Source organism: Mastomys coucha, unplaced genomic scaffold (genome assembly GCF_008632895.1).
Source record: "Mastomys coucha isolate ucsf_1 unplaced genomic scaffold, UCSF_Mcou_1 pScaffold9, whole genome shotgun sequence".
Taxonomy (NCBI): domain Eukaryota; kingdom Metazoa; phylum Chordata; class Mammalia; order Rodentia; family Muridae; genus Mastomys; species Mastomys coucha.
Window position 1 is genome coordinate 20,068,983 of NW_022196915.1, and position 27,596 is coordinate 20,096,578.

The 27,596-nt window shown below is 41.2% G+C and overlaps 1 protein-coding gene across 4 annotated transcripts in view; it reads right to left on the reverse strand.

Annotated features, from left to right (window-relative positions):
- Positions 1-7,619, reverse strand: part of Mapk8 (mitogen-activated protein kinase 8) — a 65,321-nt gene extending 57,702 nt beyond the window's left edge. For 2 of the 4 annotated variants that reach the window (XM_031362870.1, XM_031362869.1), the window contains exon 1: positions 7,425-7,619. The gene's annotated coding sequence lies outside the window, so the exon portion shown is untranslated. The remainder of the gene's footprint in view (positions 1-7,424) is intronic. The other 2 variants (XM_031362872.1, XM_031362871.1) reach the window with 2 other exon arrangements.
- Positions 7,620-27,596: the final 19,977 nt, after the last annotated feature.

Consider the following 27,596-nt stretch of genomic DNA (forward strand, 5'->3'; position numbering starts at 1 on the left):
ACATAATATAGTTAATATTTGAACTAGCCAATCATGTATAGCCACACTGATTCCTTTGTTCCCCCAGACCTTTTTCCTATATAAACCCCTAACCCCTGAGCCTCGTGGTCGATTCCACTATCTCCTGCATGAGATAGGTGTGGTGTCGGCCTGGAGTGCTCTGAAATTAAATTGCCTCTTGTGATTACATCAAGACTGTCTCTCGTGATTCCTTGGGTGCACGTCCTCCCGAGATTTGAGTGGGGGTCTCCCCACAGGGGTCTTTCAATTTCAACTCTTATATATGTCTCTGTAACTCTTTCCATATGGAAAAAATAAATAAAATTTGCAAATCTAAGAAAATGAACAACAAATCAAGGATAAAGTCAGCTCCTAAAAAAGAAAATACAAATAGCCCTTCCATGATTCTTAATTTCATTCCTAAGGGAAATGAAAAAAGCAGCTATCCTTACCCACTGCTGGGCCAATGAAAATTGGACAACTTTAGTTACAAGTATCAAAGCACAAACACTCTGAGCCATCAGTTTTACCTCTACAAGTATATCCGATAAGATATCCTATTTTTACATAATATAAAGTGAGGCGTGCACAAAAAAATCTACTTGGTCAAAAAAAAAAAAAAAGCTCTCCTGCCTTTTTTAAAGACAGGGTCTCAAGATGTAGCCCTAGAATTCACTGTGTAGACTAGGCTGACTTCAAACTCAGAGCATCAGAATTAAAGCATGTACCAACACACCTGGGCAAATGGTACACCGTCATGATGAAATTAAGCATCTGATGTTTGTGGCTGCCCACAAATGCATGTATCAAAGTCACAACCTCCACAATGACAGTGTTTGGAGATGCAATCACTGGGAAATACTAATGTTAGTTGAGCTCATAGAGTGAATTAATGTCCCTAGAAAGGGAAGAGACTGAAGCACTCTCTGACCATTTGAGAATGCAGGGAGAAAAAAAAAGAGGGCCCTCACCTAAGAAACCAACTGTCATTGTGAGAAATGTATTTCTGTTGTTTAATCTACCCTGTGTATAGAATTTTATTATAAGAGGCCAAACAGAGAACAATGGACTATCACAAAGCTACCTAAAATACGTTATTTACACAGTGATATGAAATAAAGGTCTATTAAGAAAAAAAAAAACTGCAAAGAACAGCAAATCTGCAACAGTTAGATACAAAGGGAAGAGGGACAGTGGGTATTCAGTATGGTCCCCTTTGGGAAAAACCAAAAATCCATGAAAATAAGGTGAAAGGTTTCTTAAAATAAGGGTGCCCTCTGTGGTGGCAAAATCTGACAAGAACTGACAAGAGACTCTGTAATCTTTACTCGTGACAATTAATGTAGTATCTATGCTTATTAATGTTTGATTACATGCAGGTACATTTAACCTGTGACCTATGAGCTTACACTTAGCTGAGGTGTATGAGGCGATTTAATACCAAACAGCAAGCCTTCTTATAACACTGAGTTGCTGTTGGTGGTGGTGGTGGTGCTGAAGTTGTTGCTTTTTGGAGGAACTGTCCAGTTCTCTAATGTGAGCCCTATTCTTGACAAGGTCTTGTCACTGTCAAAAGGTTGGATTCACCTCCTATCAGGATTTGCACAACACAGTAGATACACATCTTTCTGAAATTCATCTTACATAAGAAGCCCTAATTCTAAAATACAGCCAGACCTATAAGAGAGATCTTCCGAATAAGAGAGATCTACATTTACTCATACATGAATCACCTATCTTTGGAAGGATCCACAGGAACAGTAGCTGGCACAGTGAGAAGGTTAACTGTGTCACTTTTTAAGTCTTTGAAATGCTAATTAAAGTTGGTGTACTTCTGTCAGAATTAAATGAAATGTAAATAAATTCTCCATATAACAAAGCCACACTGCTTTGAGTTTTGTTTGACTGCAAAGTGACCCTTTCCCTAGCCTTTGCTGCAACAGCTTTTTCCCTATCTCTATCACATTCAGTTGACTCAAACAACTTCTGAGTAAGAGACTCATGCCCTCAAGAGTTCAGGATTAGGGAGTTCCTACCTCACTAACAGCCTTCAGGAAAACTGAAGTCTTCCATGCTTAAGCTCCCTCCCAAGCAAGGTAGGTATATGGAGCTGTCCTTACCAACATGGTGGCTGGCAGGCTGGGTCCTCTGAGCATCAGATGGCTTCTCAGTACTGGAGAAATACCTACTTTTTAAAAAGTGCTCCGAGCACAGACCAAGCTTTACTTCATAGCCTCAATACAAGTTGGAGGACTGTAGTATAAGCAATGTCTTCTCTACCATCTGCTTTTCATACGTTCCATAAATTTATTTCAATACTCTTTCTGAAACAACTTCAGTGAGGTTTGCCTTTTGTGATTTTGATTCTCTGTATACTTTCAACTATAACCAAATTTAGGAAAGATACTTTTGCTTTCTGCTCTTTATAAAGCAAGCAATTTTTTTTTTTCTGTTTTTGGATTTTTTTTCGAGACAGGGTTTCTCTGTGTAGCCCTGGCTATCCTGGAACTCACTCTGTAGACCAGGCTGGCCTCAAATTCAGAAATCCGCATGCCTCTGCCTCCTAAGTGCTGGGATTAAAGGCATGTGCCACCACTGCCCAGCTCGAGCAATATTTTTTAAAGGTAGGCTAAACCATGCTAAGGTTGGGACATTTTGAAATATCGCATAGGCAAAAGAAATTTCTAATGAAATGGCCAACATATTTGCTTCTGCTTGCTTGCTTGCATGCTTGTCCTTATTATCTGTGAAGTTAGACTTCAGACTATAGAATAGAGATTGACTTTACTTCAGGCTTCCAAACCACTTACTACCTAAAGTGGCATAGAATGGGTTCTCAGTGAATCTGTTTTATATAACATCAGTGTCTTCATAGTTGCTATCCCCAAGAAGGAACAAGAAACTCCATATACCATTTATTACATCCTCACAAACTGCAGAGAACACAACTCCAAGAAACTGCTGTAGTTACCAGATCTCTGGTAAATTTGCATTCTTCAAGTCAAAGGCCTCAATAAGATTAAACATAAAAGATGAGACAGCATTCCACTTTCATCAATTGTGTTACATGACTAGAATGATTCTCAGCTCCTACATTCCTACTTTGCAGATATTTGCCAAAATAAACCTAAGAAAGCATAGGGAATACTGTGTTGTGAGAGATGGCTTTAAAAGGGGGGATGTGGGGTGGAGTGGTGGCATTATACCAGAGATCATTACTTGTTTTTGGAATGTTTCCAAATTTTAAGTCGGAGAGGATTACCAGTCCAAATGTTAACACAAATAATCTCAGTCAACTCAGATTAGTTGAGACTTTCATACTTTAATAAATCCACCAGGGATGCAGACAGAAACAACTGGCATATCCTGGAGAATCTGAATACGTACTGTGCATCAAAATAATTAAAAATTCACTTGACATTTTACAGTCATTTAAAGCAGAATAATATTTTTTTTTCCTGAAAATTCTAAAGGTTCCTGAATGCTTACCTACTACCAAGAACCACAGCAGTCTCATGCACTGCCTAAGTGAACTGCAACACTATGAAAGTATGGTGTTAGTCTTCTCATCTAAGGGCTAGTAAGGCTGGCTTAGATATGCTGTAGAACCTGAACTAGCTTGGAGTGGGACTCAGAGATAACCCTAAAGACATGCTGGCCGTTTCCTATGTCTTAGTTCCTAAACTTTTGTGAAAACTGGCAAATTTTAACCAAATCTGAAATCTCTGAAGATGTAACAGGAGATGTAGGTTATTTGTTCTATTTGTGATATAACTCACATCATACAGAAAATGACACAAATTTTCTCAAAGTCCTTACACACACACATACACACACACACACACACACACACACACACACACACACACCCCTAAAGTAAGTGTTCAGAGATTTGCAGCAGGCTTTGGTAGGCGAAGGCTTTTCCTGTCCTCTAAAGGAGCATAATTCACTGTGTAACCATGCCTTAAACCCATAAGCTTCTTGGGATAATGAATTCCCCACTTTTCCATCTTCCACAGTCTTGGAAGAGAATTTCATCAGAAGGTATGGTGCTGTGAAGCAAATAGAATTTGCCTCTCAAAAAAAAAAAAAATCTAGCTTTTATCAAAAACTGTTGTAGAAGTTTGATACTGGAGATAAATTAATAATTTTCTCTGATTCTTACTTCTCTTGCCTGAAGTTTTCCAGTCACTCAACAACTCCAACAAAGAGTTTGCAGAGCAGACATCACACTTCTAAAGAAAAATTATAAGAAACAGAGGTTCCTGGACTACTGCTCTGCATGACAGGATGACTCATGTCAGTATTCCTGTCACCTGTTAGTGAACTCTGAATCCTGAACCAGAGCTGCACTAAGGTAGGAATGCACAGTTCCTGAATGGTCAGGCAGTGATCAGGACTGAGACAACAAGCATCACAGTTAAAAGAGCAAGTGATTCATGTGGAAAGCTCCAGGGCTATGCCTTCCTTGTCCTACATCAGTCAGAAATACGACTGACTTGACCAGTCTTCTCCAGAACTGACTTGTAAGTCAGACATACTTGTACACCTGAGGTAAAGCACCTCAAGTATGGGGATGACTCAAATCTGTCAAGTGACAGACAGGTAAAGCAAAGCAACAAGAGGCTGGCTCCTATGCAGCAACCCCTAAATACCACTAGGATGGTTTATGGCTAGTTATTAACAACAAACTACTGATTCACTGCCATCTAGTATCTTCTCCAGCCATTTCCACAATACCAGTCATGGAACAAATAATTATGATCCTAACTGTATTCATTTTGATACAATTTGTTCTTTAGCTTGGGGCCCAGAATAGTCTCAAACTCATCTTGCCTTAGACTCCCAAATCCTGAGATTACAAGCATGCACCACCATTTGTACCTCAATTTACTCTTACACTAATTCCCTTTCCAGGTAATTTCTCTCAGGATTGCAAAGAGCATGAAGCATATAGTTTCCTAGTCTGTCATGCCGATTAAATTCATTAAAGGAACATATTCTCTTCCTTTCATACCCTCTTCCTTTCAAACACCAGGCAGATTATTTTTAAAATGGGGGATTTCTTTGTGCACAGTGATGATCCAGAATAGTACAGTAGTGATGAATGCATAATTATATGAATAAACCACTAAAAAGTATACTCTATAAGGGCAACTTTTATGTGAATTAAATACCAAAAAAAAAAAAAAAAAAAAAAAAAAGCTGTTTAAACAAGAGAATTTAAAAAACTAGTTACCTGAGTCTATGCAGAGTCTCAATCACTCAAATAATGTCTTAATTCTGGAGCCCCTTCCAGAGCCCAGTATGTTTAACTAGATAAAGCAGTAGAAGTTTGATGCCTCAAGACCAATATCTCATAATAATAGTCATTTTTTTTTCATTCCTATCTTACCAGTAAACAAGTTCATCTGAATTACTTTCATACTGAAAAGAAATGGTTTTCAAATAGTGGAAATGCACAAAAACTTGGAGTTTTAAACCCATATGCTTTGTGAGTTGGATAAGTACAAGTTAAAACTTAACCTTTCTAGTAAGCCCCTCTAAAAAAATTAAGCAACTCTGAACTACTAGAAATATCTGTAAAATACATTTACATAGGCTGTTGCCTTTTCAACTTAAATCATCAAAACCCTTGTGAAATAATAGTCACAAAAGGATAAATATGGCTCAGCAGGTTAAGATACTCGCCCTGGAAGCCTAGGAGCTGGAGTTCCATGTTTAGAAGAGAATCAAGCCCACAGAGTTACTCTTAGGCTTCCACATGCACACAGGGGCAAGTGTGACCCCAACCCACAAAAAACATCATGCAGACACACCCACGTCCATAATTTTTTTAAGGGAGATAAATGTAATCATACTAGATTCCTAATGAAACATCACTGTTGTGTCTGGGTGTATTCATACATGTGATGAGAGAAAGCCTTTTCCTAAAATACTGAAAGTGGGCAAAGTTCTCAACTTTGATGACAAAGTACCAAGTAAATATCTACAAGAGACTCTAAGTGTTTCATTTGGAGATTTTAGAGCATCTCTGACTTTTAAGTATGGATGCTCAACTTTTTATATATAAATATATAGACAACCAAGCCACAATCCTCTATTTTATTAACTATATAGAAAAAAATATCAGGAATGGGTAATGGCCTAGAAGTGAAAAAAGTGATTCCAAACCCTCTGGTGGTCTTAACAGGTAGTATCCTCTATTAAATTATGATTTGGTCAACTGAGAATGGTATGTGACACTTCTGAAACTTCGTGGAGAATTTAAAGCTTAATTTTACATTTTTGTCTATAAAAGTCTTTTAATCAACCCAATGAGTATGACTTCCATGCTTGGTGATGGAGAAATGATGCAAGATAGGCCTCTAAGTACCATTTTGATCACTTGCTTTCGCTAGACACAGCAGTAAACCTCCCAAGTTTAACAGCCTCAATAAGAGAACTGAAGTAACCATTACCAATGACAAGAAAATTGACAAGGGGGAGGGGTGGGATTTAAGAATAAAGATGGTATTCTTAAGCCAAATCTGGATAGTCTTCCTAACATTCCTGGAAGTTCCAGTAAAATCAGCCAAATACCTTAACATACATCTCTTATATAATCGTCTCACTTAAAGGCACATCTATTCTGTTCCATAGTACCCTAACTCTTAAGGGTCCTTCTCTTGGCTTTCACATCTTCTCCATCTGGATACAGTAAAACAGTTGCCAAATGAATGAATGAAATAAACATATGTTCTAACTGACCAGGTACTTGGTGGATGCTGATCTCAAAACACAATACACCGACAGACCAGAATTCTACTGAAAAGATCACTTAATTTCAGAAGTAAAAATAGCAACAACCGGACACTATGCAGTCAACATGTTATTAAATTCCCGGTGGGATGGGAAACTTTCGGGAATAACAATGTAAAGCGTTTCTTACGGGACTTTAAAATGGACTTGGTTCTACCTTGTCTGGACTAGGAACCCAAGCGCAAGACAAAGAGACAGCGGCGGGGGAAAGTCAAAAGGTCAGCGGCAGGCGCCCCTCTCAAGGCGCGGCCCGCAGGCCGGCGCGCTTGCAGCTACCCCGCTCTTCCCAACGTCGCGGCACTCACGTCCGCACAAAGAAACCGCCCACAGTCAAAACACACTCCCCGTGGGTGCGGGAGACTATGCACGGTCGCGTCGGCCCGACCTCAGCGCGAGCACCTCTGAACTTGCCGCCCACCCGCTCCATTCCCCACCCCCCCGCGCGACGTTGAAGCCGGCCGGAGCGGTGAAGCCAGGTCGCACGGAGTGGACCACGCCCCCCGCTGCCCCCGCCGCCCGCGCTATTGTTCCCGCGCCGCCCCCGCCCCGCGCGCGTTCCCGGGAGGGGGTCACGGCCGGAGAAAGGCGGCGGCCGCCCGAGCCGCGGGCACCCGCGCACTCACCCGGCAGTGCAGCCAACAGCAACCTGGAAGCCCGTAGCGGAGGGCGGCGCCGTCCTGCGGTGGCCGCGGCCGCTACTCAATCCTGCTCGCGGCTCCGCGTCTCGGCCGCAACGTCCGGCCTTGGCCGCTCCGCTGACTAACAGAGACGCGGGCCGTCAACGCGCACGCCCGCTCACGTCATCGCGCAGGGCCCCGCCTCCGCGCCGGCGAGCGGCCTTGGGGCGGGGCAGCCCCGGGGGCCCGGATTACGGGGGCGTGGCCCCTTGACTGGGGGCGTGGCTACACTGGAGGGCGGGCGGCGGTAGCGGAGGTTTTTCCCCTGAGGGCGGGGCCGCGAGCAGCGCCTGGAAAGCCGCGTGTGAGGGGCGTGGCCGGGGGCAGCAGGGGCGGGTCTGCGATGGCACGTGGCGGCGCGTGGCGGCGAAACACCAGTCATTGCTTAAGCCTGCTGGGTTGCTAGCCTCTCGGGGAGGAGGGGTTAGTGTTTGAAGGTCAGGCACGCGTGCTAGGGCACACACCTGAGCCACGGAGAGTCCTAGTTTGACAGATACTCTTCTAGGGCCTATCACCCACCAAGGAGTAAATAAATGTTCTCCAGCTCCCTGGAAGAAGTTACCTCCTTTTTTTCCCCTCAAACCCTCCTGCTCCAGATTCTTTGAGTTACCTGATTTACCTGCAAGGCCTTGCAGCTCTCGCAAATATTAACTATTCACTGATAAACTGACGAGCCACAACAGTGGATGAAAAGGTATTTAAAACACTTATCATTCACGAAGCAGAATATATTTAGCACTTTAAAGAGTTCAAAGGCATTCTCGCCAACAAAGGAGAATAACATATCAGTAAGAGAAAGATATGCATACATATAGGCTGATTCTACGTATATATAAAATATATTACATGCACAGTATATTAAACTTGGAAAAAAGCATGACAATGATTTTGACAGTGGGAAATAAAGGGCAGACTCTCTTACAGCTGTGTAGTATCCTGTGATTTCCAAAATATATAAATATGTATTGAATAAATTCAGGTAGGCTATGTTCCCATTGCGTGTCGAGATGCTCTTTACCCAGGGATGCTAGCATGAAGCAAATGTGAGCACTCATTCATTTATTATCCCCCCATTTCATCTCTCAGCAATTTTTTATTTTCATTTTTTATTTCTCCATAAATATTTTATTGCTTGCCTATTCTCTTAAAGGCAGTGTACTAGCACTAGCAATAAGTAGAACTTATAGAAAATTCTTGTGGTATCAAAAAAATAACTATACACAAAATAAAATCATAAACATTAAATTGCAAATTATAAGGATAGATCAGACTATGAAAGGAACCAATGTATTAATAAGGCCATGAAAGCTTTTCTAAAGACCTGCATCCTGAGTTGAGAACAGGTTTGACCAGAGATTATGTCAGAGTTAACTTGATGTGTGAACACATCCGGTGATGAGGGAGCAAGAGCACAATGTAGACTGGGAAAACTGAACACAGGACAGCTATGTTGGGACACCAAAGAAGAAGTTGCAAAATGAAAATGAGAAGACTGATAAAAAGACAAAAAGCTGCATTGGAAATGTTTTTATTACAGGTATAATGGGAAGGCCCTGGTATGTCTTCAGCAATGGAGAGCATGATTGTACTGACATCTTGAAAAAAAAAAAAAAAAAAAAACTCTTACCTTGATCTTATCTTGATCTCCCAAGAGGGGCTTCTTCTTCCTCTACAATTCTTACTAAAAACTTTCTGTTTCTAAAACAGAGTAGGTTTCTATTTATAGTTCAGAGGTCGAAGGTACAGCAGGACATGCATCGATCCCCTTTGGTGGCGAAGACAACACCCTTTTGTTGGGGTTGTTCTTGTGCACTGTGTATTCAGATGCTGAGTTCTGTCCCCCAAGATCAGATTGCAGTCTGAACTTGGGCATTGTGCTGTAAAGAATGCTCCCCAATAATCTCTGATTGGTGAATAAAAGGCTAGAACCCATGACTGGGCAGGGGAGAGAGGAAGGCAGGACTTCAGATAGAGTGAGTGGATCTCAAGTAGGGACCGAGAGGAGAAGGACAGAGGAGAGGAAAGAAGGAGGTCGACATCAGGCAGGATGAACCATGAGCATATGGCTAAGAGAAGCTGAAGACAGTCATGGAGCAGAACCAGACTCAGATGGCAAGTGACAGGGCATTTACCTGAATATTAATATTCTAGCAATGGGGGTTAGAGTAGCTCAGAACCTGTCCTGCACAATGTCAGCAGTTTGTTAATAAAGTCTGATGTTCTGTGTTGTTTACTTGGGAGCTATATGGGATAGAGTGGGGCAGAAACCCACCACCACCACAAAATTGCCACTTCACCTCTTCCTGGCCTTTTCCTTCAGGCGACTTTAGGGAAAACCCACTATTATGGCTTCCCCTGTCTGTTCACTGGCACTCCGAGTCTCCTTATCCTTGAGATGCCAAACTACCATTCCTACCAGATGGGCAACCATGTATTCTACCAGTAACCCTTGGCAGAAGGACCCCTATGAATTTCCAACTTTTGCCAAAAGTACCTCAATTAGAGGTTGAATTTGAAACTGTTCTTTACAATACCATTAAGTAACAGGAGCTGCTAACACCCAGTTAAAGAATCCTTGTCTGTGGGAGGCAGGATTTTGAGGCCCTCAGGCAAGCAAGTATGATGCATGTGCCTACTGTCTCATTGCCAGGGGCCTGTGATAGAACAAGATTTGCCTCACCTCCCTGACTCAGGGATGATCCCTGAGGCCCTCTGGTGCTAATGAAAAGACACAGGTCCTTCAGGAAAGCAGAGGTGAGAAGACAAATTGTTCTCTAATACAGCAGGATAATCAAGATGGATGACACTCAGTTATATATTTCAAAAGAGCTAGCAGAGGGGAGTTTGAATGTTCTTTCAGTAGAAATTGATAAAAATTTGAGGAGATAGTATTACACCAAGTCCCCTGATATGATCATTGAAGATTGTATATATAAGAGAAATAACCATACAGTACTTTAGAAGTAGGTACAATTAGTGTGTTAATTAAAAAAGGAAAGTGCCTTTTAAGACAATTTAGTAAAGAAATCAAAAAAAGAAAAGAAAAGAAAAAGAAAAAGAAGAGAAAAGAAATCTTCAATTGTCCTTTAATTCTGCTCCAGAGCAGATTAGCAGACAGTAACACTATCATTTATGAGAATAGATTTCTTTGTCTCTTTTACAAAAAAGCATACAGAATTTATTCTAGGATAAAGGTTGACATCATTGGTCAGCCTTCCCTGCTCCATAGTTTGTATGATTGAGATGTGGTTAGAAGAGATTAAGGTTTAAGGATATGGGAAAAGGCAAAAGGTAGAATTATGAACCTTTGAAGTATGACTCTCTTTAATAAGTGACAGCTACACTGGAGCACAGGTGAGTGTTCCATACAGAACCCAAGGCATTCTACATTGCAGTAGATGCGCAAAGGACAGATGGTCCATGACAATGGATAGGGAGAGGACAGTTTCTGGTGATGCTGTAACCATCCTGGCAGGAGCAGAGATAATCCCAAAAGGAACCCTGTGTTCTTTCCTGTGGCAATCAGACTGTTGAGACAGTTATTCCCCAGGAGTGGAATGTCCCCAAGAATTGCATGCTGGGAAAGGAATAGACTGAAGGCTGGTGCTAGACAGAGGAGGAACTTGTCCCCCAGGGAAGATTTCACACAGTTCTGAGTACATGTCAGGCCATTTTTGCAAGGAAGACTGGAGCCCAGACAAGGATGGGTGGTGGGACAAGTGATGAGCAGGACCACACCTTGATTGACCAGGACTGTTTAGTTACATTTACCTCTTGCTTTCTATTTCAACCTAAACCTCATGTCAGTGGGAGGGGGCTCACTGAACCTCTTTATTCCTCTTTCCAATGTGGCCGTGTTGAATAAATCTCCCATTTATGCTTTGCACGATTGCCTGTCTGTTTAATTGGTGTAAGCTTAGCTTGTCTGGGCTTGTTAGGATCTTGGCTAAGATACTAACAGCTCTGGTAACTTTTTTAAAAATTTTGAGTGTGTAGCTCACTCATAACAAATTGACCCTGAATGGGCTCATGGAGGCTCTGAGATCATGTCATCCCAGGGGGTTTTCTTCATCCTGTTCCAGTCAGCATCAGTACCTTTTCACCTCTATTCTGGGAAGCACAGAAACAAATGTCTAGACTGTGTGCTTTGGACTCTTGAGAAAGTCTGATTCTTGTAAGTCTCTCCCCTATTGATTCAACTCAGGCTTTGCCTTCCTTTTCAGTTTGGGGTCCTGAGGACTAGCCTTGTTTAAGCTATATCAGTTCTGTTGAACCACCTGGCATCTTGTGCAGTTTACATGACAGGCTGTCAATTTGGAAGCTCCTTTGGGCAGATTTTTAGTTACCTCCGAGTATTTGGGAGTTGTGGTGGTTAATCTTGAATGTCAAGTAGACAGGATTTAGAATCACCAGGGAAACAAATCTCTGGGTAAATCTGAAAAGGATTGCCTACATTAGGTTAAATGAATTGGACAGGCCTTCCCTAAATATAGATGGTATCATTCCACAGGCTGTGGTCCCAGACTGGGTGGAAAGGAGGAAACAAACTGAGTTCAAGCATTCATTGCTTTCTGTGGGATGTGATGTGACCTCCTCCTACTGCTGCTGGGCCCTTCCCTGCCAGGCTGTAGCCCCTGGAACTAGGAACCAAACTGAGCCTCCCCATCACTGGGTGGCCTTTGTCAGGCATTATGTCAACAACACAAGCAACAAATACAAGGATTTATTGTATGACAAAGACAGCTAAAATGGTCTTCAGGGCTTTGAGCCATTGTGGTACTGTTGAACCATTCAGACGAGGTTGTGGAGGAGGTTTCTACTGTGATTTGTGTAACCATAGAAACCACTAAGTCTGTCTATCTTGGTACCCACCAGGGAGAATTCTAGATGAGTAGGCTTTTGTAAATGTATGGTTTCTTTAAAGATTTGTTTCTTATTTTTTAATTATGCCTGAATGTGTCTATGTGTAGATGATTGTACCTGAGTGCAGGTGCTCTCAGGAGCCTTAGGCATCAGATCATTCTGGAGCCAGAGTCGTAGACAATTATGAACAGCCACACACAAGTGTTGGAAACCAAACTCACCACGATATCTGTCTTACCCCAGAAACTTCTGACTTCTAAAACAGCATGTGGCAAAGTTTGATCTCTTTCTGGAGTTTCTGAAAATAACCGAGCTGCAAATTTGTGACCACTTCATTCTTTAATTGTTTTTTAAACTTATTGTATGTTTAGGTTGCTATTCTTGGCACTTATAATTTGAAGGACTTGTACATTTTATACAAATGTGAGCACTTTGAACTATGTTAATAATAACATATAGTCAGTGGTGGCATACTTGGGAGGCAGAAGCAGGCAGATTTCTGAGTTCGAGGCCAGCCTGGTCTACAGAGTGAATTCCAGGACAGCCAGGACTACATAGAGAAACCCTGTCTCAAAAACAAACAAACAAACAAACACAAAAAGAAAGAAAGAAAAAAGTGAAATTGTTGCCTCTGTTTATTTTTCTTTTCTTTTGACAAAAAGACATTAACTAAAATGTGGAATTTGGTTTGGGGATATGGCTCAGTCTTGCTATGCAAAAAGAGAAGGACCAAAGTTTAGATCCTACTTAAGAGCTGGGCAAGGGTGGCAGCACCTGTAAACTCAGCACTTTAGAGTAAAGGCATGGGATTGTCAGGGGTGGGGGTGGGAGGAGCTGGCAAACAAGACCAAGGAGAGGTAGCAAGATCTGGGTTCAGCAAGAGTCCCTATCTTGATAAACAAAGTGGAGTTCCATCAAAAAATATATAAACTTCAAGCCTACACACAAACACACACACACACACACACACACACAGAGAGAGAGAGAGAGAGAGAGAGAGAGAGAGAGAGAGAGATTTAATAGCAGTAAAAATTAATATAAAAAAACAAGCAAAAATCCTACTTATCTAGGACTTTATTTGAGTCAAGCCTACCTAACTAAAATGTTAACTAATTGAAATGCTAATTTGAAAAATATTGATTGATTTGTGTGTGTGTGTGCATGTATAGAAGATGTATGTATACATGTGTGTGTATGTTGTGTGTTTGTGCATGACTAGGGGCCAGAGTAGAATACTAAGTATCCTATTCTATCATTTTCCTTGTATTCTTTTAAGCTAGAGTCTGACATTGAACTTGGAGCTAGACTGATGGCCAGCAAGGCCAAGCAATCATTTTGTCTCTCACCCTTATGGCACTGTGGTTCCAGGCATCTGCACAGCCATGCCTGGCTTTTTATATAAGCCCTGGGGACCTCTACTTCTTACCCACTGAATCATTTACATGTCTCTGAAATGTCAATTTTCTACCTTTTTTTTTTGTGGTGTAGTAGATTGTGTCTAGCATTTTTAAATGTTAATTCTAAATGTTGTTAGGATTAGAGCCTAACACCTTGCAGTTCTAAAAGTCAAAGATCTCCCACAAATCCTCAGTAGTCCAATTAAACAATGGTAAGGAAGAAAAGGGGACTTTATTTCATGTAGTCAGTGGAGAAGAATAGCAAATAAAAGGCCCAGAGACCCCCTGTGAGTGTCATTATCAATTGTCAACTTGATGGGATTTGGAGTCAAATTTCCAGATTTTGAGATTAGAAGAAACACCATCAGTTTGGGCAGCACCTTTCTGAATGCTGAGTACTAGACTTCTTACAAATGGATTAATTATCTGAGCACAAGCATTCATCTCTTGCTGCTTCCTGACTGTAGATGCAAAGTGACCAGTAGCCTTGGGTCCCTGCCACCATAACTTGTCTGTCATGACAGACTGTGAGTCCATGCATACCCTTTGTCCCATTGGTTGCCTCTGTCAGGGGATTTTGTCACATAGACAAAACGAGTAACTAATATAGAAAATTTTTACCAAGGAGTGGGACCCTGTTTGTTTTCTCATAAGAACTAAAAAAATAAGTAGAGTACCCCCCACACACACCTTTTTTTTTTTTCATTATCTTCATTCCTGCCACAGCAGTTATAAACCCAAGTCAATTCAAATCTTTGGTACACTCTGACCTCATAGCAGGTGGGGCATCAGAATAGAATGTTACTCAGTATTTTAAATATTTTAAGCCCCAAGAAGAAGATTGGGCAAGGGCAAAGAAGAAAACACAAATATTAAGAGCTTGTCTTTAGGATATGGATTTCAACCTAGATAGGGTGAAAAACAATTAACTGTACAGAGTAAAATTTCTCTTAGGAATTAGCCATATACTACTAGATTGTTCCTCAACCTCAATCAGCCCTACAGGTTATAGATCCAAGGCAGGACCTTTAGGAAGGCCAACATAAGGTCAAGGATTCTTAAGTGTACTTAGTGAAGACTGAGAGCCAGGATTCACAAAGTCAGAACTGTGAACATTTCTCTATAGTTCAGTCAACCTATGTAGAGAGATAAAGACACCTCTTCCAGTGAGACGTTCAGAAGTAAGGCTTTTCTTGACATGTTGGACAGAAATATGGAAGTCAAAACAGAAATGGGAGGAAATATGGAGACAAAGTGTGGAGCAATATGGAAACAGAGTGTGGAGCAGAGATGGAAGGAGAGGCCATCCAGGGACTATCAGAAGAGCTGATCCCAGAGTCATGAGAATGGGTGAGCTGGCCTTGCTCTGGACACTTTCAGCACTCAGGATAGCAGGCCCCACACCTTGCCTGGGCAGCAAAGCAGGCCTGTTCCTGGTTGAGGGGTCCCAGGTAAATCAGCTCTGAGGGTGAGGACAAGGGAGAGCTAGCCCTGACACTTGTCTCCTGTGAGGTGGCTTGGATATATGAGGGTGATACCCTCCCCCCACACACACCCCTCACCACCTGCAGCAGTCCAGAGAGCTAGTCCTGAGGCCGAGAGAGAGAGAGAGAGAGAGAGAGAGAGAGAGAGAGAGAGACAGAGACAGAGACAGAGACAGACAGAGAGACAGAGAGACAGACAGAGACAGAGAGAGAGACAGAGACATACAGAGACAGACAGAGACAGACAGAGACACACAGAGAGAGGCAGAGAGAGAGAGAGAGAGAGAGAGAGAGAGAGAGAGAGAGAGAGAGAGTAGATGAGCTGGTCTTGTCCTTTGCTGGCTATAGCACTCGGGAGATCTTGCCCTGCCACTTGTATAGAGGTGATGCCCTCTACCCCTCCCACCTTGCCCCTTTGGTAGTTGGGAAAGCTGGAGCCAAGGGCATGAAATTTGGGAGAGCTATCCTTGCCTTCTCACTGGCTGTAGCACTTGGGAGAGTGGACTCTGCACCTCACCTGGGCAGCACGGTGGAGCTGGCCCTGATGGTGAAGGGATGGGTGAGGCCTTAAGAGTATGAGGGCAGGAGAGCTGGTCCAGTCCCTTGCAGGCTGTAGCTTAACCAAGTGGGCCCCTCACCTGACTGGGCAGCCCAGTAGAGCTGGCTCTGGAGGCCTGGTTGCAGGTGAGCTGGACCTGAGGGCAGGAGAGCAGGAAAACTGACCTTGCCTCCTGCCAATGGTGGCATTGGGTGGCCTAGCCAGAGAAGTGCTGGAGAGCTTGTTCTGGTGGTGGAGGTAAGGGAAAGCTCACACTCTGACCAGCTCAGCTACCACCAGGCCCAGATCCAGGGCTGGGTTGGTCCACTCCAAAATCTGTATCATCTGTCCATAGTTGAGATGGGTGAAAGAGCCAGTCCTGCTATTCCAGAGCTGTAGTATCTTCATGATACAGGGCAACAACAGGGTAACCAGGGGTAGGCCCAGTGAGGATCCAAAACTGCTGGTGTCCTAGAAACCAGAGATTTCAAACCAGACCAATGACTCATTGCAATGAACAGTAGCAAGTGAAGATACTGTGGGATACACTGTGACATACTACAGTTTTCCCAATGAAATGTTTTCTATGCTTTGATTTTGTTTGGTTGCTTGGTTTTTTGGTGTATTTGTGTGTGTGTGTGTGTGTGTGTGTGTGTGTGTGTGTGTTGGAGTGGGGAGAGGTTGAAATGGTGAAGGGCAGATATGAGGGGACAGTGAGATGAGCAGGACTCGGGTGCATGATGTGAAACTCACAAAGAATCAACAAAACATTAAAAAAAAATACAGGGCAGTATATCTCCACTAGAGCCCAGCTATTCCACCACAGCAGGACATGAATATTCCAACATGCCTGAAACACAAGAAAAGTAGACCTCAAAACTGACTGTATGAAGATGATAGAGATCCTTAAAGAGGAAATGAATAAATCCCTTACAGAAATCCAGAAAAACACAAACAGTAAAAGGAAATGAATAAAAGTGTTCATGACCTGAAAACAGAAATTGAATCAATAAGGAAAACCCAAGTTAAGGCAGTTCTAGAAATGAAAAAAATTGGGGTTTTGAAAAGGAAGAGATGGGAGAGAGAATCTCCGGCACTGAAGATATGATAGAATAAATAGATACATCAGTCAAAGAAAATGTTAAAATCTTTTGATACAAAACATCTAGAAAATCTGGTACACTATGGAAAGAACAAACCTAAGATTAATAAGAATAGAGGAAGAAGACAAAACCCAGCTCAAAGTCCCAGAAAATGTTTTAAAAAAAATTGTAGAAGAAAATGTCACCATCCTAAAGAAGGAGATGCCTATAAAGGTACAAGAAGCCTAACAAACAGACTGGGCTAGAAAAAGAAGTTCCCGTATCGCATAATAATCAAAACACTAAACATACAGAACAAAGAAAGAATATTAAAAACAGCAAGGGAAAAAGACCAAGTAATATATAAAGGCAGACCTATTAGAATTATATCTGACTTCTAAATGGGGAATCTAAAAGTCATAAAGGCTTAGACAGATGTGCTGCAGATTCTAAGAGATCACAAATGTGAGTCCAGACTAATAGGACCTAGCAAGACTTTCAATCACCATAGATGAAGAAAATAAAATATTCCGTGAAAAAGCCAAACTTAAACAATATTTACAAATCCAGACCTGCATAAAGGACTAGAAGGAAAACTCCAACCTAAGGAAGTTACCTATGCCCATGAAAACACAGAGATTAATTTCAGACCGGAACAATCAAAAAGAGCGAAACATGTGTGCACGTGCGTGTGCATGTGCACGCGCACATGCATGCACGCGGGTGCACACACACACACACACACACACACACACACCATAATGACCACTACCACCAGAATAATAGGGATCAACAATAATTTGTCATTAATATCACTCAATATTAATGGTCTCAGTTTCCCAATTAAAATAAATTGATGTGGTCAGGCGTTCGTGGTGCACGCCTTTAATCCCAGCACTTGGGAGGCAGAAGCAGGTGGATTTCTGAGTTTGAGGCCAGCCTGGTCTACAGAGTGAGTTCCAGGACAACCAGGGCCATACAGAGAAACCCTGTCTCGAAAAACCAAATAAATAAGTAAATAAATAAATGGATGTGAAAACAGGATCCATCCTTCTGCTGCATTCAAGAAACACTCCTCAATATCAAGGACAGACATTAACTCATAGTAAAAGTTTGGAAGAGGATAGTTCAGTTAAGTGGACCTAAGAAACTAGCTGTTGTAGCCATTCTAATCTAACAAAATAGACCCGGAACCAAAAACTAATCAAAAGAGGTAGGAAGGGACACTACATACTCATTAAAGAAAAAAAATCCATCAAGATGACATTTCAATCCTTACCATCTATGCCCCAAACACAAGGGCCTCAAGTTTCTAAAAGATACGCTGCTGTAGCTTAAATCACATATTGACCCTCACACACTGATAGGAGGAGATGTCAATATTCCACTCTCGCCAATAAACAGATCACTTAGACAAAAACTAAAGAGAAGTACTGGAGTTAACAGACATTATAAACCAAATCTAACACATATTTACAGAACATTTCACCTGTGGCAGAATTTTTCACTAATTAATTGATTAGATAATAAGGATGACAAGAAGCAGGCCTTCCGGGTACAAGAGAGGAAGAGAGAAGGCAGAAAAAAAGGAACGTGCCTTTTTAGATGGAAAAACAAGAGCAAAATAGACAAGATATAGACTGAGGACTGTTAGATCCGATGGCAGAATCCACCAGGATCTGTGACTGGAAGATTTCTAACAGAAAAGTTGGTGAATTTAGGATGCTACATTCTGCACCTATCAATAGTGTTATTGTTGATTCTAAACTAAGATTGTCTGGTGTTAAAAAAAAATTGTCTGGTGTTTTCCATTTTGTGGTGACTCAACTGGGTTTCAGGGGAAAGGCAAGGGCAACAGAGCATGGGTTGACCAGAGTACACCCCCAGCTAGCTGTGGAAATTTGGGAGTACTGGGCAGTTTGGCAACAGCTAGCCATAGGGGATGGATGACTGGGAACATCAGTTCAGAGACAAGTGAAGCGCTGAAGTTTGGGCGGCCGGAGAATAGCTGGCAATAAAGTGGATTGATTTTTTAAAAATACTTTTTTTTCTTTTGTTTTCTCAAGACAGGGTTTCTCTGAATAGCCCCGGCTGTCCTGGAACTCACTCTGTAGACCAGGCTTGGCCTTGAACTCAGAAATCTGCCTGCCTCTGATTTTTTAAAATATTACATGCAACATTCACCCAAACACAAAAGAATATGCATTCTTCTCTGCACTTCAGGGAACTTTCTCCAAAACTGACTATGAATTTGGACACAAAGCAAGTCTCAACAGAAAAAGAAAATTGGAATAGCTCCTTGCATCCTATCAGACCACAATGGATTAAAGCTGGATATCAACAACATCACAAACAACAGAAAGCTTACAAGTTCATAGAAGCTGAATAACCCTTTACTTAATGAAAACATGGGTCAAGACAAATAAAGAATTTAATGAAAATGAATACACATCATACCCAACTTATGGGACACAATGAAAGAGGTTCTGAGAGCAAAGTTCATAGCACTAAGTGCCTTTATTAAAAAGAAAGAAAGAAAGAAAGAAAGAAAGAAAGAAAGGAAGGAAGGAAGGAAGGAAGGAAGGAAGGAAGGAAGGAAGAAAGAAAGGAAGGAAGGAAGAAAGAGGGACTGGCAAGATGGCTCAGTGGTTGAGAGCACCAATTGCTGTTCTGAAAGTCCTGAGTTCAGATCCCAGCAACCACATGGTGGTTCACAACCACCCATAATGAGATCCAATGCCCTCTCCTGGTGCGTCTGAAGACAGCTACAGTGTACTTATTTATAATAATGGATAAATCTTTGGAAAAAAAGAGAGGTCTCATACTAGCAACTTAACAGCATGTCTGAAAGCACCTGAACAAAAAGAAGTAATTATGTCCAAGAGAAGTAGATGGCAAGAAATAATCAAAATTTGGGCTGAAATCAATAAATCAGAAGCAAAGAAAACTGCAAAGAATCAATGAAACAAATGGTTAGTTCTTTGAAAAAAAATCAACAAGATAGACAAACCTTTACCAAATTAACTAAAAGGCAGAGAGATAATATCGAAAATAACAAAATCAGAAAATAAAAGGCGGCATAACAACAGACACGGGGAAAATCCAAAGAGTCATTAGGTTATACTTCTGAAACCTGTACTCCACAAAATTGGAAAATCTAAAAGAAATGGGCAATTTTCTCAATAGTACCACTTACCAAACTTAAATCGTGTTCAGATAGGCAATTTAAATAAACCTATAATCCTTAGTGAAATAGAAAGTCATTAAAAATTTCCCAAACAAACAAACAAGTTCAGGTCCAGATGTTTTAGCACAGAATTCTACCAGTCTTTGAAAGAAAAGCTAATGCCAATACTCCTAAAATTATTCCACAAAATGGAAGCAGAACATTGCCCAATGTATTTATGAGGCTAGTCACCCTGATACCCAAACCACATGAAGACACTAAAGAAAGACAATTACAGACCAATTTCCTTTGTGAACATAGATGCAAAAATACTCAACAAAATACTTGCAAACCAAGTCCAAGAACACATTAAAAAGATCATCTATCATGATCAAATAGTCTTAATTGAGGAGATGCAGGGATAATTCAATATACAAAAATCAATAAATGTAATCCACCATATAAACAAACTCATGATTATCTTATTAGATGCAGGAAAGGACTTTGACAAAATCCAACATCCCTTCATATAAAAATTCCTGGAGAGATCATGGATACAAGACCTAAACATAATAAAGGCAATTTACAGCAAGCTGATAGCCAACATCAAATTAAATGGAAAGAAACTCGAGGTGATTCCACTAATATCAGGAACAAGACAGGTTGTTCACTCTCTCCATATCCATTCAATAAAGTACTTGACTCTTAGCCACTGCAATAATCCAACTGAAGGAGGCCAAGAAGGTACAAATTGGAAAGGAAAAAGTCAAAGTATCTTTATTTGCAGATAGTATATATAAATGACCCTAAAATTCCACCAGGGAACTCCTATAGTGGATAAACACTTTCACCAAAGTACTTGGTTACAAAATTATCTTACACATACCATAGGCTTCCTATATACAAATGACAAATGGATTGAGAAAGAAATCAGGGAAACAACACCTTTTACAATAGCCTCTAGTAATACAAAATAGTTTTGGTAATCCTACCCAAGCAAGTACAAGAGTTGTATGATAAAAACTTCAAGTCTTTGAAAAAAGAGATTAAAGAAGATATCAGAAGATGCACAGATCTCAAATACCCATCCTACCAAAAGCAATCTACAGATTCAATCTCCATCAAAATCCCAACACAATTCTTTACAGACCCTGCAGGGACAATCTCAACTTCATATGGAAAAACAAACAAACAAACCAGGAGAGTTAAAACAATCTTGAAAAATAAAAGAACTGCTGGATGTCTCACATTTCTGGTTTCAATTGTACTACACAGCTATAGTAATAAAAGCTACATGGTATTGGCATCAAAACAAAACAGGCATATTGATCAATGGAATCAAATTGAAGACCCAGACATAAATTCACACACATATTAAATCTGATTTTGGATAAAAAGTCAGAAATACACACCTGAAAAAAAAAAAGCATGTAATGGTTCTGTGCCCTCTAACTGGATGTCAGCATACTTGAGGAATGCAAAAAGATTTATATTTATTACCCAGCACAAACTCAAGTCCAAATGGATTAAAGACCTCGACATAAACCCCAATACACTGAACCTGACAGAAGAGAAAATGGGGAATAGCCTTGAACTTATTGGCACAGGAGAAGACTTTCTGAACAGAACACCAATAGTATAGGTACTAAGATCAACAATTAATAAATGAGGACCTCATGAAACTGAAAAGATTTGACAAAGGCAAAGGATACCATCATTCAGACAAAGCAGCAGCCCACAGAACGGGAAAGGATTTTTCCCAATTCCACATCTTGTCTGAAACTGTCCCGCAGTTTCACGAACTTGGGTTCTCTCAGAAGAAGGACCAAAGGACTTGAAATATAGGATTCAAGAACAAGAGAAACACAAAGCCAAGTTGCGCCCCAATCAAGGTTTCGTACTTTACTTAGGGTATTCAGAAAATATATATAGGTACATGAAAAACTGAAACCGAATCTCTAGGTTACATGATATTTGCATAACATAAACACTGCAGAAGAAGTCAGGCACCAAGGTCCCCAGCTACTCGGAAGGTCTCCAGCAATTTGGAAGGTCTCCAGGTGTGTCTGTATCTCAGTGAGAATTTCCAGGCAGCTGCTCCAAGGAAGAACCTACAGTCTGCAGAGAGCCATTGTCTTGGCTCCCCAAGTGGTAGCCTCCAAGCAGACTGCCAGAGTCCAAAGGCTGAGCTGAAGGGGGTAGGTAACAACATCTGATAGAGGACTAATATTCAAAATATATAACTCAAGAAACTAGAAATAAAAAATAATCCAATTAAAAAATTGGTATAGGTCTAAACAAAGAATTCTCAATAGAGGAATCTCAAATGGCTGAGAAATAGTTAAATGTTTAACATCTTTAGCCATCAGGGAAATGGAAATCAAACTTTCAAATGGCTAAAATCCATATCACGAGTGACAGCCCATGATGGTGAGGGTGAGAGCACTCCTCCATTACTGGTGGTAGTGTAAACTTGAACGGGGACTGTACTGGCTGGTTTTGTGTCAACTTGACACAGGCTGGAGTTGTCACAGAGAAAGCTTCAGTTGAGGAAATGCCTCCATGGGATCCAACTGTAAGGCATTTTCTCAACTAGTGATCAAGTGGGGGGGGGGCCCTTGTGGGTGGTACCATCCCTGGGCTGGTAGTCTTGGGTTCTATAAGAAAACAAACTAAGCAAGCCAGGGAAAGCAAGCCAGTAAAGAACATCCCTCCATGGCCTCTGCATCAGCTCCTGCTTCCTGTCCTGCTTGAGTTCCAGTCCTGAATTCCTTTGGTGATCAACAGCAATGTAGAAGTAAGCTGAATAAACCCTTTCCTCACCAACTTGCTTCTTGGTCATGATGTTTGTGCAGGAATAGAAACCCTGACTAAGACAGGGACTATGGAAATCAATATGACATTTCCTCAGAAAGTTGGAAATCTATCTACCCTAAGATCCAACTATACCACTCTTGGTCATATATTCAAAGGATATATGACCTTTGAATATATAAATAGGACTTCATCCTACCACAGGACATTTGCCCAACCATGTTCATTGCTGCTCTATTCATAATATCCAGAAACAAGATACAGTCTAATGTCCCTCAACAGAAGAATGGATAAAGAAAATATAGTATATTTTACATAATGAAGTATTACTAAGCTGTTAAAAAGATTACATTATGAAATTTGCAGGCAAATGGATAAAACTAAAAAAAGAAAAAAAAATCATCCCAAGTAAGGTAACCCAGAGTCAGATAAATGTAGCATGTATTTATGTGTTCACTTATAGGTTGATATTATCCATTCAATAAATGATAATCAAACTACAATCCATAGGTTCAGAGAGGTTAGGCATAGAAGAAGGAACTAGGGAACATACATGGTTCTCTCTCTGGGAAGGGGAAATAGAAGAGATTTTAGGGGTGAACTGGTGGCAGGTGGGGATGGGAACTGGAGTGTCAGGCAGGGAGTGGGAGAGAAGACCCTGTTGAGGAACGTGGGGAGAGACAGCTAGAGTTGAGGTGCTTTTGAGGGATGACATGGAAGCCAAGTGCATTAGACATTTACTAAAATATATGAAGGAGATCCTAACTGGGGAGAGATAGTACCAACTGGTCATTTCTTGCCACCATAGAAAGCTTCTAGTACCAAGACTAGGTTACATTCAGTTGATTTGTTGGCCAAAGGAGTCCATAGAATTCTCCAAACAACCCAGACTATTTCAAAGACAATGGGCTGCTCTCTGCAAACTGACAGCAGTGGCTTCACTCATGAGGACAACACCCACACAACCCATTGAACACTGAGAAGTTGAGCTGTGATAGAGCTTTCATCCTCATGTTCTAGTCTTTGGTGTAGAAAAGTTTTCTGCAGGCTACCAAAAGAGAAACATAAATACCAATCCAGCCACAAAACCTGACTTACAATCTGCTTTTCCTATAAGTTGTGCTAGGGCACAGAACAAATGTCTGATCTTACTTAAGGCCTACTCTATGAGATGAAACCCATAGCTAACACTGCTTAGGTGACAAAGAACCAGAGAGTAAATAGCTCAGAGCCCTAGTGTAAAACTCAACACTAATGGTCAAAAATAAATATTAATAAAATGACTCCTAATGATATTCTGCTATACTCACAGATGAGTGCCTTATTCAGTCACCATCAGAAAAGTTCCCTTCTGCAGCAAATGGGAACAAATACATTGACCCACAGCCCAGATATTACATGGAGACTAAGTTCTTAGAAGACCCAGCTCTGAATGGCATGTCTCCATCAAATCTCTTGCCTCAGAGCTCAGGGAATCCTGCAGAAGAAGAGGTGGAAAAAGTTTAAGAGCCAGAGAGGATGGAGGATACCAGAATAAGGCTCTTTTGAATCAACTAGGCAAGGCTCATATGAACTCATAGAGACTAAAGCAGCAAGCACAGGCCTACAGAGGCCTGTATCAGGTCCTCTGTGTACATATTACAGCTTTCAGCTTAATATTTTTATGAGATTCTTGAATATGTGAAGGAGTGCATCTATGAATCATGTGTCTGCTCTTAGGGCTCTTTTCCTTCTGATAGGTTGCCCTGTCTAGCCTTGATGTGATGGATTTTGTTTTAGCTTATTATATTTTATTTTGTAATGTTTATTTGTTATTTCTCAGAAGCCCTTTCTTTTCTAATGAGAGACAGAAAAGGAAGTGGATCTCAAGGGGAGGGGAGAAGAAGAACTGGGAAGACTGGGGTGGGGATGGAAGTATAAGCAGGATATATTGTATGGGAATAAAAATAAAATATAAGACTGAGCGTAGGGGCTGGAGAGATGACTCAGCAGTTAAGAGCACTATTTTTCTTGCAAAGGATCAAAGTTTGATTCCTCAAACCCATATCCTAACTCAGAACAGTCTATATCTCCAATTCCAGGAAACCCTATGACCTCTTTCAGTGTCCAGAGGCACCAGGCACACACAGGGTACACATACATGCAGACAAAACACTAATGCATATACAACAAATAAATCTCTTTTAAAAAGACCAAGAATGTCTGAAAATGGAGAGAAGAGAAAGTAAGAGGGAAATGGACAGAGAAAAATTGGATGAGCTATCATAGTTTAAATTTCTGATGTGGAACACCCTGAGGTATTTTCTGGGATGTGTGTGGCTTGTGAATAGAAGCAAAGATTCACACTGCAAGATAAAGAATCATGTGAGCCTTGTGTACAAGCAGCCAGCTGGGTCAAGTGTCCCAAGGGATTATTATTATAACCCACATTTTCAAAAATGTCCATACCTGAAAGACTGACATTGCCTTTTTTTTTTCTTTTAATGAGGTATCCCCTTAAGCCAGGCTTGGTTTCATGGACATTTGACTTGTGCATTAGCATAGTGTCAGGCTCTCTTATTAGGGCCAACATATCCTGCAGGTTTCTGTGTAGAATGCTTAGTACCAACTGATGCTGCTGTTGTAGAAGGCTCTGGAAACTACACGAAGTGGGCTTTAGCTGAAGCAAATACGTCACTGTAAATGGGTCCTTGTGGGGTATGTTGACTGTAGTCACTTACTCCTGGCTGTCAGCTTCCTGTTTACTGCCACTGCTATGTTCTCCTATTGTCATAATATTCTGCTTCATAATGGACTCAGAATCAATAGAGTCACAGATTAGTGATGAAAATCCCTAAGTCAAATAAATCCTTCTTTGCCTAGGCTATGACTATCGAAAAGTACCTAGCAAATGATGCTTGCTTAGTTTACTGCTCTGATGTTATCAGCTTAAAAATCTTATAAATTCACATTTGAGTTAGGGATTTGTAATTGAAGTAGGTAAGCCAGTCAGCAGCTTGTACACCCCTGGAGTTACACCTACAAGCACCCCCAACTGCCCTGGGCTACAATTTTTTGCCTGGGGAATCTGGGACACTGCGAGACACTGAAAAGGCATCAGATCCAGAGTGTGAACTCATATGATGTTGCTGTGGCAGCTGCAGTCGTCATGGGAACAGTGATGGAGAATGCAGTAGTAGTGGAAACAAGAGGAGTTGTGGTGAGACCTTGTGGAAGGTGTTGCCCAGTGGATCTCCAGAAGCCATTCCAGTGGACAAATATTAACTCCTTGGTCTAAAATCCAGAATAAAAACTGTCAGTATCCATGACAATTAACTTATACAGAAAAAATATTTATTTTGGCTAGCTCGTAGTTTTGGAAGTTCTAGTCCAAACCTTGTCAGATCTTGCTGATGGTCTATTTCCCTTCATCCAGTAGTGAGGCAACATGTGTACCATAGTGGGAACACTTGGCAGAGCAAAGCCACTCATCTCATGGATAGGAAGCAAAAGAGGGCAAGGGCCTGCCTCAGGATTCTGTTCAGGGGTACATCCTATTGACCAGAACATTTTTTGATTAGTCTCCATCTCCTAGAGTTTACAAGAATTTCCCAAAACATTACCCTGAGAACTAACCCTTTAATATATGGATCTTTGGAGACCATTCAACATTCAAATTATTTATGGGAAAGAAGTCTTTGTTAGGCTCCAAATTGTACTTTCACTACTAAATGATGAAGTAGTGTAGACACTGAAGTAGAGCATACCTAGGAGTCTCAGAGTTCTTCAAAGAGAATAAAATGTCTAGTCTTGAAAAGATGTCACAATGTAAATATCTGCAGGCTTGAAAACAGAAATAAAAATGAACTGTTGTCACATTCAATGAAAAAGGACACTACCTTCATAGGAAGCTTCAGAGAAGCTAATTATCAATGAGGAAAACATTTTAAACTGGCTTTTCCTGGTGACAGAAGATACATTGTATAACAAGAATGGTAAGTGTTTTGAAGTATGTGCAAATCATATCTTGTGCAACTTCAAATCATAGGAAATGCTGGAGGAAGCACTCAGAAGCTGTTACATCAATTTGCATTCAAATCACACAACTCACAACAAACCATGCCACAGAAATAGTCTTTTTAGCAAAGTTGTTTCTTATCATTCATTAGTCTGGGAGTGGGAGACATGGCTGCTGTTTCAGAAGACCCGATTCAATTCTCAGCACACACATGGCAGATCATGACCATCTATCTGTAACTCCATTGCCAGAGAATTCAACAACTTCTTCTGAACTCTTCAGTCACTGCACATATGTGATGCACAGATACATGCAGGCAAAATACTCATATACAACAACAAAAATAAATATAAACACTTAAAAATATATTATTAATACAAGATGATGACAACACCCAGAGGAAGCTCCATTCCCAGGCACTCTGACACACCCAGGATCAGAGGTAAGCAGGAACAAACATCTGTCACAACACTGGGAGTAACTGGGACCAGCTTGACCAGGCACACAGGAACTCCGCCAGCCCAGTGACTTGGGTTCCTTCTGGTCTATCTGGGCTGGGGTCCAGAGCAGACCTTGGGCGCAAGCTCCACAGCCAGTCTCACAACACCCAGAGGAAGCTCCACTCCCAAGCGCTCTGACACACCCAGGATCGAGGTGAGCAGGAACCAACATCTGTCCCAACACTGGGAGTAACTGGTACCAGCGGGACTAGGCACACAGGAACTCCGCCAGCCCAGTGACTTGGGTTCCTTCTGGTCTGTCTGGGCTGGGGTCCAG